Below are 13913 nucleotides of genomic sequence, written 5' to 3'. Positions count from 1 at the left end.
TATGTAGTAAAAAGAATAAATGACTCTGAGTACACTTTATCGATCTTTGTGATTTTAACTGTATTTCACCTATGCTAGTCTGTAGTGTGTGTCGTTTTATTAATCTGTAGCATACAGCAACATTGGGATAAATTTCCTGAAGTCAATGGAACTCTATCCTTTAATGCCAGAAGTGATTTTGGCTCATCATCTGTTGCTCTGTGTTCTTCCTAGCAGATGGTCTGTAGTAATGATGTAATCTCTTCTCATGACACTTCAAAATGCTAGGATGGTTTGTGTGTTTAACACTTTATCCTTCCAGAAAAGCGTTAATTGCTATTAATACTGAAATCTTATTTTGTCTGCGGTGCTGTTCAAATCGGGAATATCAGCTGTTGAACAGAGTTGTTTAACTATGTAATTTAACACTGTCTGTGAAAAAGAAATCAACACTTCTGAAGTACTGCTCAGATTCTGTTTCACTTCTAGGGGCAGGATTTTTACTGACTTTTTGTTGTGTCTAGGAACACTGGCCTTGAGGCTCCCATGTGCTTAGATACAAAGCATGAAAAATATAGGAAATCTTTCTACATCCTAGACATTTAGCTAGTGACCTAAAAGGCGTGTAGGTGGCCTAGTGAATGTCTGCTTCCATAGAGCCAGTGGGAGCATTGGCCCCAGAGCTGCTTTGTAAAAAGTTGGACTTTTTGTTTTGAGTGTGGTAGGTGTCTGCATACTGTCAAAAATCTGCCAGTTGATCTCACTTGTAAGGGACAGAGTGTTCTGTTAAGCTTTTTCTTTTGTTTTATTCCTGACCTTGTTCTTAAGCTGTTGTGTGATATAGGGCAACTCAAGATCAGGTCTAAAAAAAAAAATAAGCAATTGGAAGTTTGAATACAAGCTGCCATCTTCTAGCTCTGGAGACTTCCCAGACTCGTGCCATTAGCACTCTCTCCTTCCTTTTTCTTTTTCCTCCCTCTCTAAGTAGATCTAATCTAAGACAAATGTCTGGTTAGCAGAGAACGGGTCTTTTACACATCCGTGTCACATTTTATCTCATTTTTCCCTTTTTTTTTTCCCCTTCCTATCTTTGTTTTAAAAAAGTGTTTATTTTTAAACTGTATGTCTTTAGGACTAGGTTAACAGATCCACAGTTGTCCGAATCATGTTTTCCTTCACTTCTTAAATACAGATGTGTTATTTGCAGCTATCTTTGCAGTTATCTTATCGCATGATATTATCCACAAATTATTTTCAGTGTTTACTCCTGGATCTGCCACTTCAAAAGGCAGTTCTTCCTAGAAATCTGGGATGGAGATTGCTTAGCACTTCTCATTTAAAAGCATTGAGATTTTTAGGTTTTGCTCCTCCTCTGGAAGTGGTGATTTTTGCATGTATTCTCACTCTCCTGAAACATTCTGAACTTTGTCCCACTTGCCACCATTTTTAATGAAGAAAGTCATGTGTTATTTCAAGGTCATATCTTAATTTTGAAACTTGTTTATCTTATCTTTATTTTCATTGTTTATCTTTGATCTCCACCTTTCCTTATTACCCCCTGGTTTCAATTCTACTTTCCCTGAGTTGGTTTATTAAAAGCGTGGAGAACTTGTTTCTATCTTTTTTTTTAGTGTGCTTTGTAAGATCTAATTCAACTTTACTATTGAAAAGTCTTTTATTATTGCACTTCATTATCACTTTAAAAAGTAAGTGGTCAGTGTATCTTTTTGCCTCCTGAATACCTAATATTTATTGCTTTCAACATGGCAATTTGTTCAGACTTTCCTACACTTTTATCCTCTTCTTGATGATAAAAGCTTGAGATGGTTGGATGTTTACATTCAAGGAAATTCCAAGCTTGCTACTTCTGATTGGAGAAATTCTGTCTTGTAAACGTTAGGTGCTTTGATTTCCTTCTTGACTGTAGAACTGTAAGCGATGCATCCTGCATTTTGTCTGTTCAGACTCCTGTAACTTTACGTTTAAACACCTACATTGTACATAGGTCTTTGAAGCCAGACAACTGGACAGAAATTTACTAATGCAGTTTTACAAGCATAGAAGTGTACCTAGAAGAGTTTGATATAAGATGCTGCTGACCTAAAGGACCTTTTTTTTATATCCTAAAAGAAGCCTTAAAAATGTGTATTTGTCTACTGAGAACGATATTGCAATAAGGAGACCTGCGGATATGTTTTGAATCTGAATTTTGGTATTTACCTAATATCAGAAGTTTTAATAAAATGCTATTAATTGTTGATTAATAATTGTTAATGATAATGATAATTGTTATGATATAATGATATAATATAAAATATAAAAATATAATAGATATATTAGATATAAAAGATATAATATAAAAATATGATATAATGATAATGATAATTGTTGTTGTATAAGTTGATTAAGAGGTACTGTTCCTAATTCCTTTTCTTTTTTCCTGGAATTAGTTATACTGCAGGGAGTATTTATACATTTTTTCCTGTCTGAATCAGAAGGAAAGAAACGGTGTTTGGAATAATAGATAAGTCTATTAAAATACATTATACTCTGCCTGTAAGGCTTATTTGTAATAAGAATGTAGCCATTTCTGTCTTAATTGCTTACTTAAAAACTCTTGGGAACTATTTTTATACTAATGCACTTCCCACCATGGCTTCAGGCTTAGTGGTCATGAGGTTCTTCTGTTGTGTAAATACAATTAATCATGATAATTTTGTCATATGCAAACCTTTCCCATGCAGCAATGATAATTTGGGTTAAGATTCCAGAAACATCAGTTCATTTGGCACCTTTTCTGGACACAAGTGAGCAGGAGCCCACTGCTGCTCAGGCAGCTGGCAGGAGCAGTCCCACAGAAATACAAGACCTTTTGAGCTATCTTATTTAAGGAGGCACAACGTGGATGATGAACCGCTGAAGGCTGTGCAAAACACTCTCTTTCCTCTGCTGAAGTGCTCCTTTCCTTGTGCTAGCTAATATTATTCCTACAGTGCTTACTTGAAAAGTAAGGTATTTTTTACTACTCCGCTTCAGCATTTTCAGGTCTAAAAAATGGCTGCTTCCCTTGTGTGCTAATCCTAACACTTCTTTTGCAAGCATTACTGCTGTCATTGCTTTTTTTTAATATGGGTGACCCTATAACACAAACCATTGGAAGGGACGTGAAAATTGTCACATACTTTTGTTCTGCATTTCTGAAGCAATGTTGAACAGTCTTTGTCAGAATCAAAACTTACAAGCATTTTTTTTTATTTTTTCGGCTCCTCAGGAAACTGCTTGTTGTCACTTCTTTCATGTATGAAGTTATGTCTGTAAAGTGAGATGGACCAGAAAATCAAACTATGAAGACATCCCCAATGCAAGATAGTGCTTAGCAGGTATAATACAGATGTTTTTTTCATATTTCTGGCAACGTTTTGTGCAGTAGATTGTGAAAACCCATATAAATGTGGTAGATAGGTGAACTCACCTGGAAAAGCCACTTAAATTCTATATAATCTTTTTTTTTTTTTGTTAATTTTCTTATAGAGGAGTAGGTCTAAAGGAATAGGTTTAAATGAGGACTCCTCCCTACCTCCTCTGACTCTTACTGTTTTTATGTCTAATTGTGAAATATCACAAGTGAGAAGTGAATTGGGTATGCATTTCTTGCGCTTATAAATATGTAGGTAGTATGAAAACACATGATGTAGTTTCCTTCTGGGTCTGCAAAACAAAAGCTTTAGAGCGTCTGCAGTTGATAGAAAACTGATGGAGCTTTCACATGATGCCATGTATTTCCTTGTATTATGTGTGGACAGCTGCAAAGATGGCAAAAATCAAAGCCATTCTTACCTTGTTCCATGGGAAGTTACAAGTAGAACCAATGTTCACTCCCAGGGGTGATAATTACTCAGAAATCCTCTACTGTAGAGGAGTCTGATATTTATGATACATCTACTTGCTCTGTGTTGACATAAAAATTGATAGAACCACCAGCAAGGTATAACAGTGTGCTGGTAGAACACATTGCATCCTTCTTTTTTTTCTATAGCTTTGCCATATAGGTTTGCCATTTAAAGCTATGGAGAGGAGTGAAAGGTTATTGTAATCACAGTGTAGAACCAGGCATAATGTGCTGTCCTCCTGTATGCTGCAAGAAATGCAACTAGACTGAGGATGGAAACTGGAAGTAACATCAGGTATTCCTGTTGGTTAAAACCCTTCAATGATGATTCATGGTGTGTTGCAAAGCACTGATGCAACACTATGGTATTACTCTAGTGACTCCTTTGATTCTGATAACCCCATAACAGCATGTGTGGAAATAATAGTAGTCCAGTGTTTATTTAGGTTAAATGCATCATGGTTTTGTGGCAGATGTGAAGCTTTCTGGACAAAACTTGCTGTCTAATGTGTAATATTTTTATAGTGTCATTTGGTCTTTATAGTGTGACCAGTTCTAGAGAGGTTGCTTTCGTGAGTTTGTTTTAATTTGTAATGAAAGTTATTTACAAAGTATTTTACTGACTTCACCAATAGAAAATTACCTCTGCAGAAAGTATACATTAAGGGAACATGAGAGGTGAATTGGATTTCATTATTATTACTCTGCTGAAAATCTTTATTGATCTTCTACTATTTGTTTTAATTGAAGCAAACTATGCACTTTCTGATCGTAGGAATCCCAGGAAAAAGAAATTTACTTGAAAATCCAAATGAGAGAAAGGTAAAACCAGAGTTTTTGCTATTAGACTGATTGTAATCAAACTGTGGTTGGTAAATACTCTGTTTTTCTGAATAATAACAAGCAGAGATGGGCACTGATGTTCTTCTTGTGCTACATTTGAGGAATGTGATTCTGTTCATTTAAAATGCTGTTGCTGACTTCTGCTGGTACAAGCTGAGATTCATAGAAGCTTTGTAAGACTAAGGTAAGGTGAGGATGTTAGTCATCAAAAACAATGCTGTATAAAAATTCAACTTCTTAATTCTGCTTGTGCTACATTTTATATTTCGCTTCTGTGGGCCTTCTTAATCTGTTGTAAAAATCTTAGTGTTCCCCTCATAATCTTCAAAAATAAGAGTTATTTTTCCCCTTTGCTTTTATACCAGTCATGTGTTGATGTAGAAAGGTGCTGATTTTTCTGAAAACAAGAACAATTGGTGAGGGACTGGAGAAGAGAAGGGAGAAGGAAGGAGGGAGGCCTGTACTTTGAACTTTGTTTTCTCTTACAGACCAGTTTCAGGAGACCTTTGGCCCCATTCTCTAATGCTTTGGGCATTAGATAGGCATTTGTGCTTATGTGGCTGTATGTAATGTCCAGTCATAATAGAGGTATTTTAAACATTTGGGTTACCTAGAGGGGGAATTCACCCCTCTTGTGGGCTTTTTTTTTTTTTTTTTTCCCCAGTTAAACTATAGTGTAGTATCTCAAGAATTCAGAAAGGATGCTTACAGTGCTACAGTGCAGAGATCATGTCAAGGGCATGATGAAATGAGTACAGTTGCATCCACACCCATTCCTGGGAAGCACAGTTCTTCTTGGGTGAACAGATGTTAGCAGAAGGTAAGGAAGGTTGGAGAGAAGTTTTCAAACGCATGTAGGTGATTGCAGACTACAAGCCTTCTACTTGCCCCTCTTTCTCTGCCTACTTATGTTCCGGATCAAACCACAGATTTGGTGTATAGATTTGTGAATGCCGTGCAGTTTCCATGTCTGTTTCCCTATCTGTAAACGGAAAAATATTGTTTTTCTCTGTTATTGTGTACACGCTTCTTTAGAGGTACAGCTTTACTACCTAGGTGAATACCTGTATAAATCACTATTTATAAGTTTTAATTGTTTTTGTTGTCTAAAACTGGAGCTACAAAGGCAATTAAACACATTCAGCTATTATTTAACTCTGCAGCTTTGTTTCTTTAGATATACCACCATTGATTTGAATGATTCTTTTCTGAGAAAGCAATACAATTACAAATGGGTCCCACAGCTGCAGACTTCCTTTCCTCCTATTCACTTCTGCCTCAGTCCCGTCACAAGAGCTGCAAATAAAACTGTAAAGACCATGTGTCAATCTTAGATGTTTCCAGAAATATACAGGGACAGAAATTCCACCTGCCTTGAGCGGAGAAGCCACCGGAGAAAATATCAGGACTCGTCCAATCCATTGCTGCAGTAGATAGAGGTAAAGTAGTGACCGATCACGCTCTGTTTCTCAGGTCTCACTCGAGCAGTTTGAATGTGCCTTTCAATCGTACTAGCGAGAATAAACTGGAAAACAAATCCAATTAGAGTTGCCCACTTCAAAGATCCCCTTCAGAAGACCTGCAGCTGAAGTGCTCCAGGATTCAGACTGTCCCAATTGCAGAAAGGAAAGGAGGATCCAGAAGAAGTATGACACATTAATTTTGCAGTCCACAAGAGATGAGGAGGCTTTGGAGAAAAGGATAGTGGAACTGGAAGCTGAAATGAAAGAACGCAAAGAACATAAGCTACCTCTTGGACAAGAGAATGGAGAGGTCTGCTTTCTTAAGGTGAGTCTTCTGCCTTTCAGCTGTATGGGGTTGTGCCTTTTCTTTTTAATTTCCTTTGTTCTTTGTCAGTGTACACTGAAATGTATTTCATGACAGAGAATTATACACAGAAATGGCTGTATTCTGCTGCTTATGGAGTAGTTCACCCCTTCTATATGGAAACGTTCCTTCTATATGGTAGTCATATCTGGCTGTGGTCTATCACAACTGCAGCTGTTTTAGTTATTTTTGAGACAAGGTGAAGAGAAAGGAACCTGTGGTATTGATATATAAGGATTATGTCTGCTGGGTATTACTATTTTTTAATGTGTACTCATAGAATTAAACAGCTGTTTGTCAATGTTTTCACTTCTTGATGGACCTTAGTGGTAAGAAATGACTCATAGTTTGTTGTTTGTGTTTGGTCTGCTGGGCAAACTGGCTACCTGGAGTAATACCACCAAGTTTTTCTTATGTTCTAAGAGAAAACCATCTTAAGAAAATATTTTTCAAGGAGTATGTGAAGTGCAAAGTAGATGTTCCTTCATGGTACAATTGTGGGCTTTTACACTGTTAGGAAAATATTTTATCCATTAAGCTAAGCCAGTCTTCCTGCCTGTTTAGTGCCTGCCTTGTTTTGAACTTCTCAAAAAAGGAGAAGAATAAATAGATAAGGTAAAGATCAAGCAGTTTTTTTTTTGCACTGCTTTCCTCTGTTTTCACCTTCTCGTCCCTGAGCCCTCTGTGAGAAGTGGGACCTGCTTGTACTTTGCTGTCACATCTATCAGGAGATTGCCACCTGCTGGATACCCTCCACAGCATCTTTGCTCCATCACGCTTGGAGGCTTTACCAGCATCTCCATTAGCAGGTGTGGTGTACTGGAAGAGGTGAACGCTCAGTGCAACAACCCGTTTGTGTGTGTTTCAAGGGTTTTACTTTGGACTAGCTCCCACTGGTGGCCGGGATGCATCTTTCAATTGATTTGATCCTAAAGGAATCCATTTTGCATGTTTCAAGGTTGCTTGGTGATGTGAAGCACAGTGCAGGACACAGGGACAGTTGGAAGATTTGTAGTAGGTACTTCTCCACACCCAAACCGAGATGCTGATGTAGAAGTACCCTTTGATTTATTTTTTCCATGTTTTTAATTTTTTTTTTTTGCCTCTTTCATATGCTTCGAAATCTTGAAGGTCAATTTAGTTCTCCTGAAGGATACCTGGTGGCCATTGTTCAGCAGGTGGCCTGCAGACGTGCAGCAGGCTGGCGTCAGAGCCTGTGCTGCCAGTGCTTTCCAGGCCTGTCTTGTGAAGGCTCCGCGAGCTCTGAGGGCAGCCTTCCAGCCCAGCGAGGCTGCTGTCGCTGCCCATGAAACAAAACAGGCTGGCGTGCTCATGCTGTGTGCCTTCTTGCCTCACTGCTTGTCTCGGACAGAAGCTGGATTTCTGGGAGATGATTAATATCACCCTCTTTCTCCCCCTCCAAATGCCCTAGTTAGTACTGCTGCATTTGCTGCAACATCCTTCTGCCCAGTAATCTCATTTAGTACTAGGCATATAGATGAATATTATTGTACTTTATGAATGGAGAAGCCAGAAAGCCACTGTCCTACGATCCAGCAGTGGGTCAGAAAGAAGACTGAATATTTTTTTTCTGTGTAGTAGACCCTGTGAGTAGTCCCTCTACTCATTCCTTTAGGCTTTGCGTGCCAGGCCCTATTACTATACAGGAAATTCAGAACACTTACACTTGTCTCTTCTTTTCCACATAGCTATTAGATGCAGTCTTGAGAAGGAAAGAACAATAGAAAAGGAGAATGTTTAAAATCCTAAAACACTCTTAATGTCTGGCAGTTAGACAATATTAATTATACATGTACCTGTGTATTTAGAAACTCAATAAAACTCTCTTATTTCTCAATGAGCCAGAACTGCTTGTTCTGTAAAAGTCATTTTCTAACTGTAGACAGGTATCAGTTCCCTTATTGACTGGACTGATTGCTTCCTGTGCTAATGCATCTACTATCATGCACCTCCTCATAAGGTGACTCTGACATAACTCATGCACATCTTTGGTACAGCGGATTAAGAAAACTGTTTTGTTCACAGTGCTGTCAGCATACAGCAACTGCACATGGGCACTTTGAAACAAAGTTAGTTTCATCATCCTAAGAGTCCCCTGATACCGGTTCATTTCAGTAGCACACCACTCTGCTCTGTTTTTTCTGTGGGCCAAATATATTGTGAGAATAAAGGCAGTCTGTCTTGGATGTTCACCAGTGTTATTTTTGTCTCCAACCACAAATTTCATTTGTTCAAAAGCTGATGAGTTTTATGTCTTTGCGGTGACCCACACACGAGGATGAAGGCAATGCCCTTCTTGTCAATGAAGCATTTGCCAGAACTGATAATGCCTCTCAGCAGCCAGGAGGAATGCAAGTGCAGATCAACTCCAGTCTATGTTGCTGCTGCTCCTGAGAGAACGGTTTGATTGACTGGGATGTCAGTCTTGTGTTTGTTTGTTTGTTTGTTTAATATAGGCTTACAATTTTATATTTTCAAGGAATTTTGAGGTTTGAAGATACTTCTAAGTCTTCGCAGCAGGAAGATGTAGCATTGTAGTGTTCAGATACAGGAAATGAGTATACCTCATGGCCAGAGTATTCCCCTACAGCCCTGGGGAATAGGGAAGTTGGGAAGAAATCCTAATGGAGAGACAGCAAGACTTTGTAAAGTACAGTCTCCAGTGGCCTGCAAGTGAGAGATGTAGAGAACCCTGGACACGACTCTCCTGTGTATTGGGAGAAAGACAGGTCTCTTCTGTATGCTGCACAGCTGGAAAAGGGGAATCACTCAGCCTTATGGCATGATGCATACTGCGTTTGCCAACAACTTCTTTCTTCAGAATGTAATTAGATTTGGACAAGGAATAGGGAGACAAAAGACAGGATTTCATTAGTATTAATGGACTTGCTAAAGGAGAGTTCTTCTCGTTGACAAGATAATGCACAGCTTTAGCATAGCCAATTTCTCCAGCTGGCAAGGATTCCAGTATCTTCCTCGTGGAAAATGCCCAGCTATAATGTTGTTTTTCAGTGTTCAAAATGACTCCAGAGGGAGACGCGGGTGAAATCCTGCTCCCTGTTTCAGTCAGTGGCAAAGCACCCACTTCTCTTACTGGGACTAGGCCTTCCATCTCAATTTTCCAGCATGTGCTCAGACTCTTAAGGCTGAGCAGAGAACATTTAAACTTTAGTTCAGAGCGAACATGGAGCTCGTGAGGTCTTTTCTCCCTACCAAGGTCAGCTCATTAATCAAAATGGAGGACTCGAGCCTGTCTGGAAGGAGCTCAGGATGGAAAGGAGATGCGAACCCAGAGGACCAACATGAAGCACAGCAAGCTGTTTCTTCAAATGGAGGAGTTAAAAAGTCAAAGCTCAAAAGGACAAAAAACAAAGGGGAAAAGGAAAAAAACTGATTCTGGATAATGAAAAGGTGCTTATCAGAGGAAACGTGATTGTGTTGATGCACGCATGCCAGTGTACAGCAGTTTTCTTCCCAGTTCTTATGCTTGCTCTGAAGGAATTTAACCTTGAAATATATACAGGGAAGGTGGCTTTTTGCTTGTTTTATGTGTTGGGGAAGATGAAAAAGGACGAAGGGACAGATGTGGCACCCTTGAAGTTGTTGGGGGACAGAGTTTTCCTTAATGTCCATTGATATTGGCAAAATAACTGATGTGATCTTTTGAAGTTCACTTTATGAAAAAAGTAAACAAATTCTGTATGAATTTTGTATTTGTTACAGCATTAAGAGAAATACTGTGGTGTTGGTAATGAAGATTTATTATTCTTCCTGGCAAAACACTGGAGGAAGTGGTTAAGATATCCTAACACTTCACTGCTCTCCGGGGCTGTGAGCGTGCAGGTCACAACACTGCTCTGTGATTAAAGGGAGTGGGACCATTTTTTTTTTCCTCTAGCAAGTGAAATCCTGAGAACTGAATTCTTGCAGTTCATGTAAAGTCAAAGGTAGGCTTCTTGCTGGGAATAAGATAGCTTGGAAACGAGGAGCTGAGTGCTTTTCTGCCACATTATCCCTCTTTCATCAGGCTGGGATCAGGGCCTCATCAGCAGTTATTCACTGAACGATTGTGCAGTGGAGGACTTGGAGAGCTGAAATGCTCCAACCAAGTGACCTTCACTTTCATAATCTCCAGTGCTGCGGGTGTTGTCAGAACTTTGCTCTAAGAAAACAAATTCCCCCAATTAATCTCTTTTTAAGTCCCTTGAAATCTGTGGTGTTGTCCCAGACACGCAGTGAAAACAAAGCACAAGCTGCTGTAGTACATTTGTCCTCGGGTTTCCTGAGTCGAAGTGCAACGAGATATGGCCTAAAATGAACCATTGTTTTAACAATGACATAGAGGCTGGGGTAAAAATCATGTTATTTCCTTTGCAAAGAGTCCTATTTTTAATTATTTTTTTCCTTAATCTTTCTATTTTATTCTACCAATGTTTATAGCACGTAGTACAATACCTCTTGTTAGAATTGTTCTTTGTGTGGCTGGGAGGTAAGTAGGAATGTCTGCAGTGAAATGTCTTGGATACTGAGTCCAAAAAGCTTGTGCTACAGGAAGTTCTAAAAAAAAAACAAAACAAAAAAAAACCCTGAAAGACTCCAACATAGTTCCAATATAGAAAATGACTGTATCCTTTGGAACATAACCTGTGTTTCTATTAGGATAGGATGTTTTTTTTTTTTAAAAAAATGGATACCTTCTTTTTGAAAATTGCATTTGCTCCAGAAATGGGGGGATCTTGATTTTGATTACTGAAAGACATGAAAGAAAATCTGCCACTGGCAATGCTTTTTTTTTTTTTTTTGATGGTGACTGGTCGGCTGGGTTTCAGTTTCAGCCAGCTCTGCTCTCCTGTAAAGCCAGTGGACCCGAAACGGACCTGTGTGACTACACAGAATCCTCCAGTCTTCAGGGAGGCTGCCTTTCACATATGTTTTGAGGCAGTACTGCTGCTGAAAGAGGTTCTTTTTGTCTTTTTTTCCTTTATTCTCATTTCTCCCTTGCACTGGCACAAGCAGAGTCTGGTGACAGAACAAGGCAGGAAACTAAACAGTGAAAACCTGCAGAAATTTGAAAAAGAGAAACTGTTTTCAGGAGTGGGAGAAAAATAAAAAATCTTCTTCCTCACATGTTTTTTGGGGGGCAGGGGTGTATATATATATATATTTTTTTTTTTGGGGGGGGGGTGATTGTTGTTCCTTTTCTCTAAATTTCAAAGGGATTTAATCAGTGCTAGAGGGAGTCTGGACTGCATTCGCACATCTCAAAAAATCACCATGGCTTTGTGCTAGGACTACATGAGGAGATCACCGTTCGTCCTCCTGTTGATGAGATGACATACTGTGGATGTTGCAGAAACATAAATATCGTCTCTTCAGTTTCTTTTGACAGTTTGTGCTTAAAAAAGAGGAAAAAAAAAGGAAAATCAAACAAAAAAACTCCACAAAACCAATAACCTTTGCATGGCTTATGTCAGAAGTCTGTGGGGAAAAGAGAGAGATCCCTCAATATAATTGACAAATGATTTTTGTGCAGTTAACAAAGTAAGAAAAATATTTGGAATGTGCTCCTGTATTATGGCTGAGGAAAAAAGACTGCTTTTTGCTTGAAGCAAACTCTTCATTCATCTCAAACTGTTCTGTGAAACCAGAGTTTGGTTAAGAAAAACGTTTGCACAAGTACTTTAGCAAGCATGTCATGCCGCCTCAGACCTTTGTTCTCATTTATGGAAAGTGAATTGTGCATATTTACATGTTTGTGGATACAAACAACAAATAATTTATCAAGTTATGATCACTTCTGTTGTTTTACAGGATGCTTGCTTGAAGGAAATAGCAGACCTGAGGGCCTGTGCTGAATGGGTAATGTATGAAAATGACTCTTGTGGTGGTGAGTTAAGTTGGAATACAACAAAAAATGAAAAGGAAGTTAATTTGTTTTTCTGAGAATCCCATGAAACACTGTCCTGGTTTCAGTTAGGACAGAGTTAATTTTCCCTCCTAGTAGCTGGTAGGGTGCTATGTTTTGGATTAGGATGAGAAGAGCGCTGATAACATGCTGATGTTTTAATTGTTGCAGAGCAGTGCTTACACCAAGCCAAGGACTTTTCGGCTTCTCACTCTGTCCTGCCAGCGAGCAGGCTAGGGGTTCAGCAGGAGCTGGGAGGGGACAGACCCAGGACAGCTGACCCAAACTGGCCCAAGGGGTATTCCATACCATCTGACATCATGCTAAACAATATATAGGGGTGGCTGGCCGGGGTGGGGGGCCGGCTGCTCGGGGATAGGCTGGGCATCGGTCAGCGGGTGGTGAGCAATTGCATTGTGCATCACTTGTTTCGTACACATTATTATTAGTAATACTATTATCATTATTATTATTATCATTGTTATTATTATATTCCTGTCTTAAAAAACTGTCATTTATCTCAACTCACAGCTTCACTTTCCCGTTTCTCTCCCCCATCCCAGAGAGGGAGGGGGGAGGGTGAGCGAACGGCTGTGTGGTGTTTAGCTGCCGGCCAGGTTAAACCACAGCAGTCCTTTTGGTGCCCAACGTGGGGCACAAAGGGTTGAGATAACAACAGATTTGACCAGAGTGTGTTAAACTAAAATTGGTATAAGTATTGGACCTGCTTAATAGTTGCTAGTCACAATGTTGATTGCCTTAATCTCAAGTCTGCTGTGCCTGTGTTCCAAATTGAGTTTTATAACACATTACTTTCTGTATGTGCTCCCTGTCGCGCTGTTTATCCTTTCCGGGCCCTGGTTTAAGATTGTTATGGTACTGTGCGGTTAGCTAAACACCACACAGCCGTTCGCTCACCCTCCCCCCTCCCTCTCTGGGATGGGGGAGAGAAACGGGAAAGTGAAGCCTGTGAGTTGAGATAAAGACAGTTTATTAAGACAAGAAAATAATAATAATAATAATAATAGTATTACTAATAATAATGTGTACGAAACAAGTGATGCACAATGCAATTGCTCACCACCTGCTGACCGATGCCCAGCCTATCCCCGAGCAGCCGGCCCCCCACCCCGGCCAGCCACCCCTATATATTGTTTAGCATGACGTCAGATGGTATGGAATACCCCTTGGGCCAGTTTGGGTCAGCTGTCCTGGGTCTGTCCCCTCCCAGCTCCTGCTGCACCCCCAGCCTGCGCGCTGGCAGGACAGAGTGAGAAGCCGAAAAGTCCTTGGCCTGGTGTAAGCACTGCTCTGCAACAATTAAAACATCAGCATGTTATCAGCGCTCTTCTCATCCTAATCCAAAACACAGCACCCTACCAGCTACTAGGAGGAAAATTAACTCTGTCCTAACTGAAACCAGGACAGCACTGTGAACTTCACAGAACT

Source organism: Anser cygnoides, chromosome 3 (genome assembly GCF_040182565.1).
Source record: "Anser cygnoides isolate HZ-2024a breed goose chromosome 3, Taihu_goose_T2T_genome, whole genome shotgun sequence".
In the NCBI taxonomy this organism is placed as follows: Eukaryota; Metazoa; Chordata; class Aves; order Anseriformes; family Anatidae; genus Anser; species Anser cygnoides.
The sequence above is the reverse complement of the archived record's forward strand: the minus strand, read 5'-3'. Positions refer to the sequence as shown.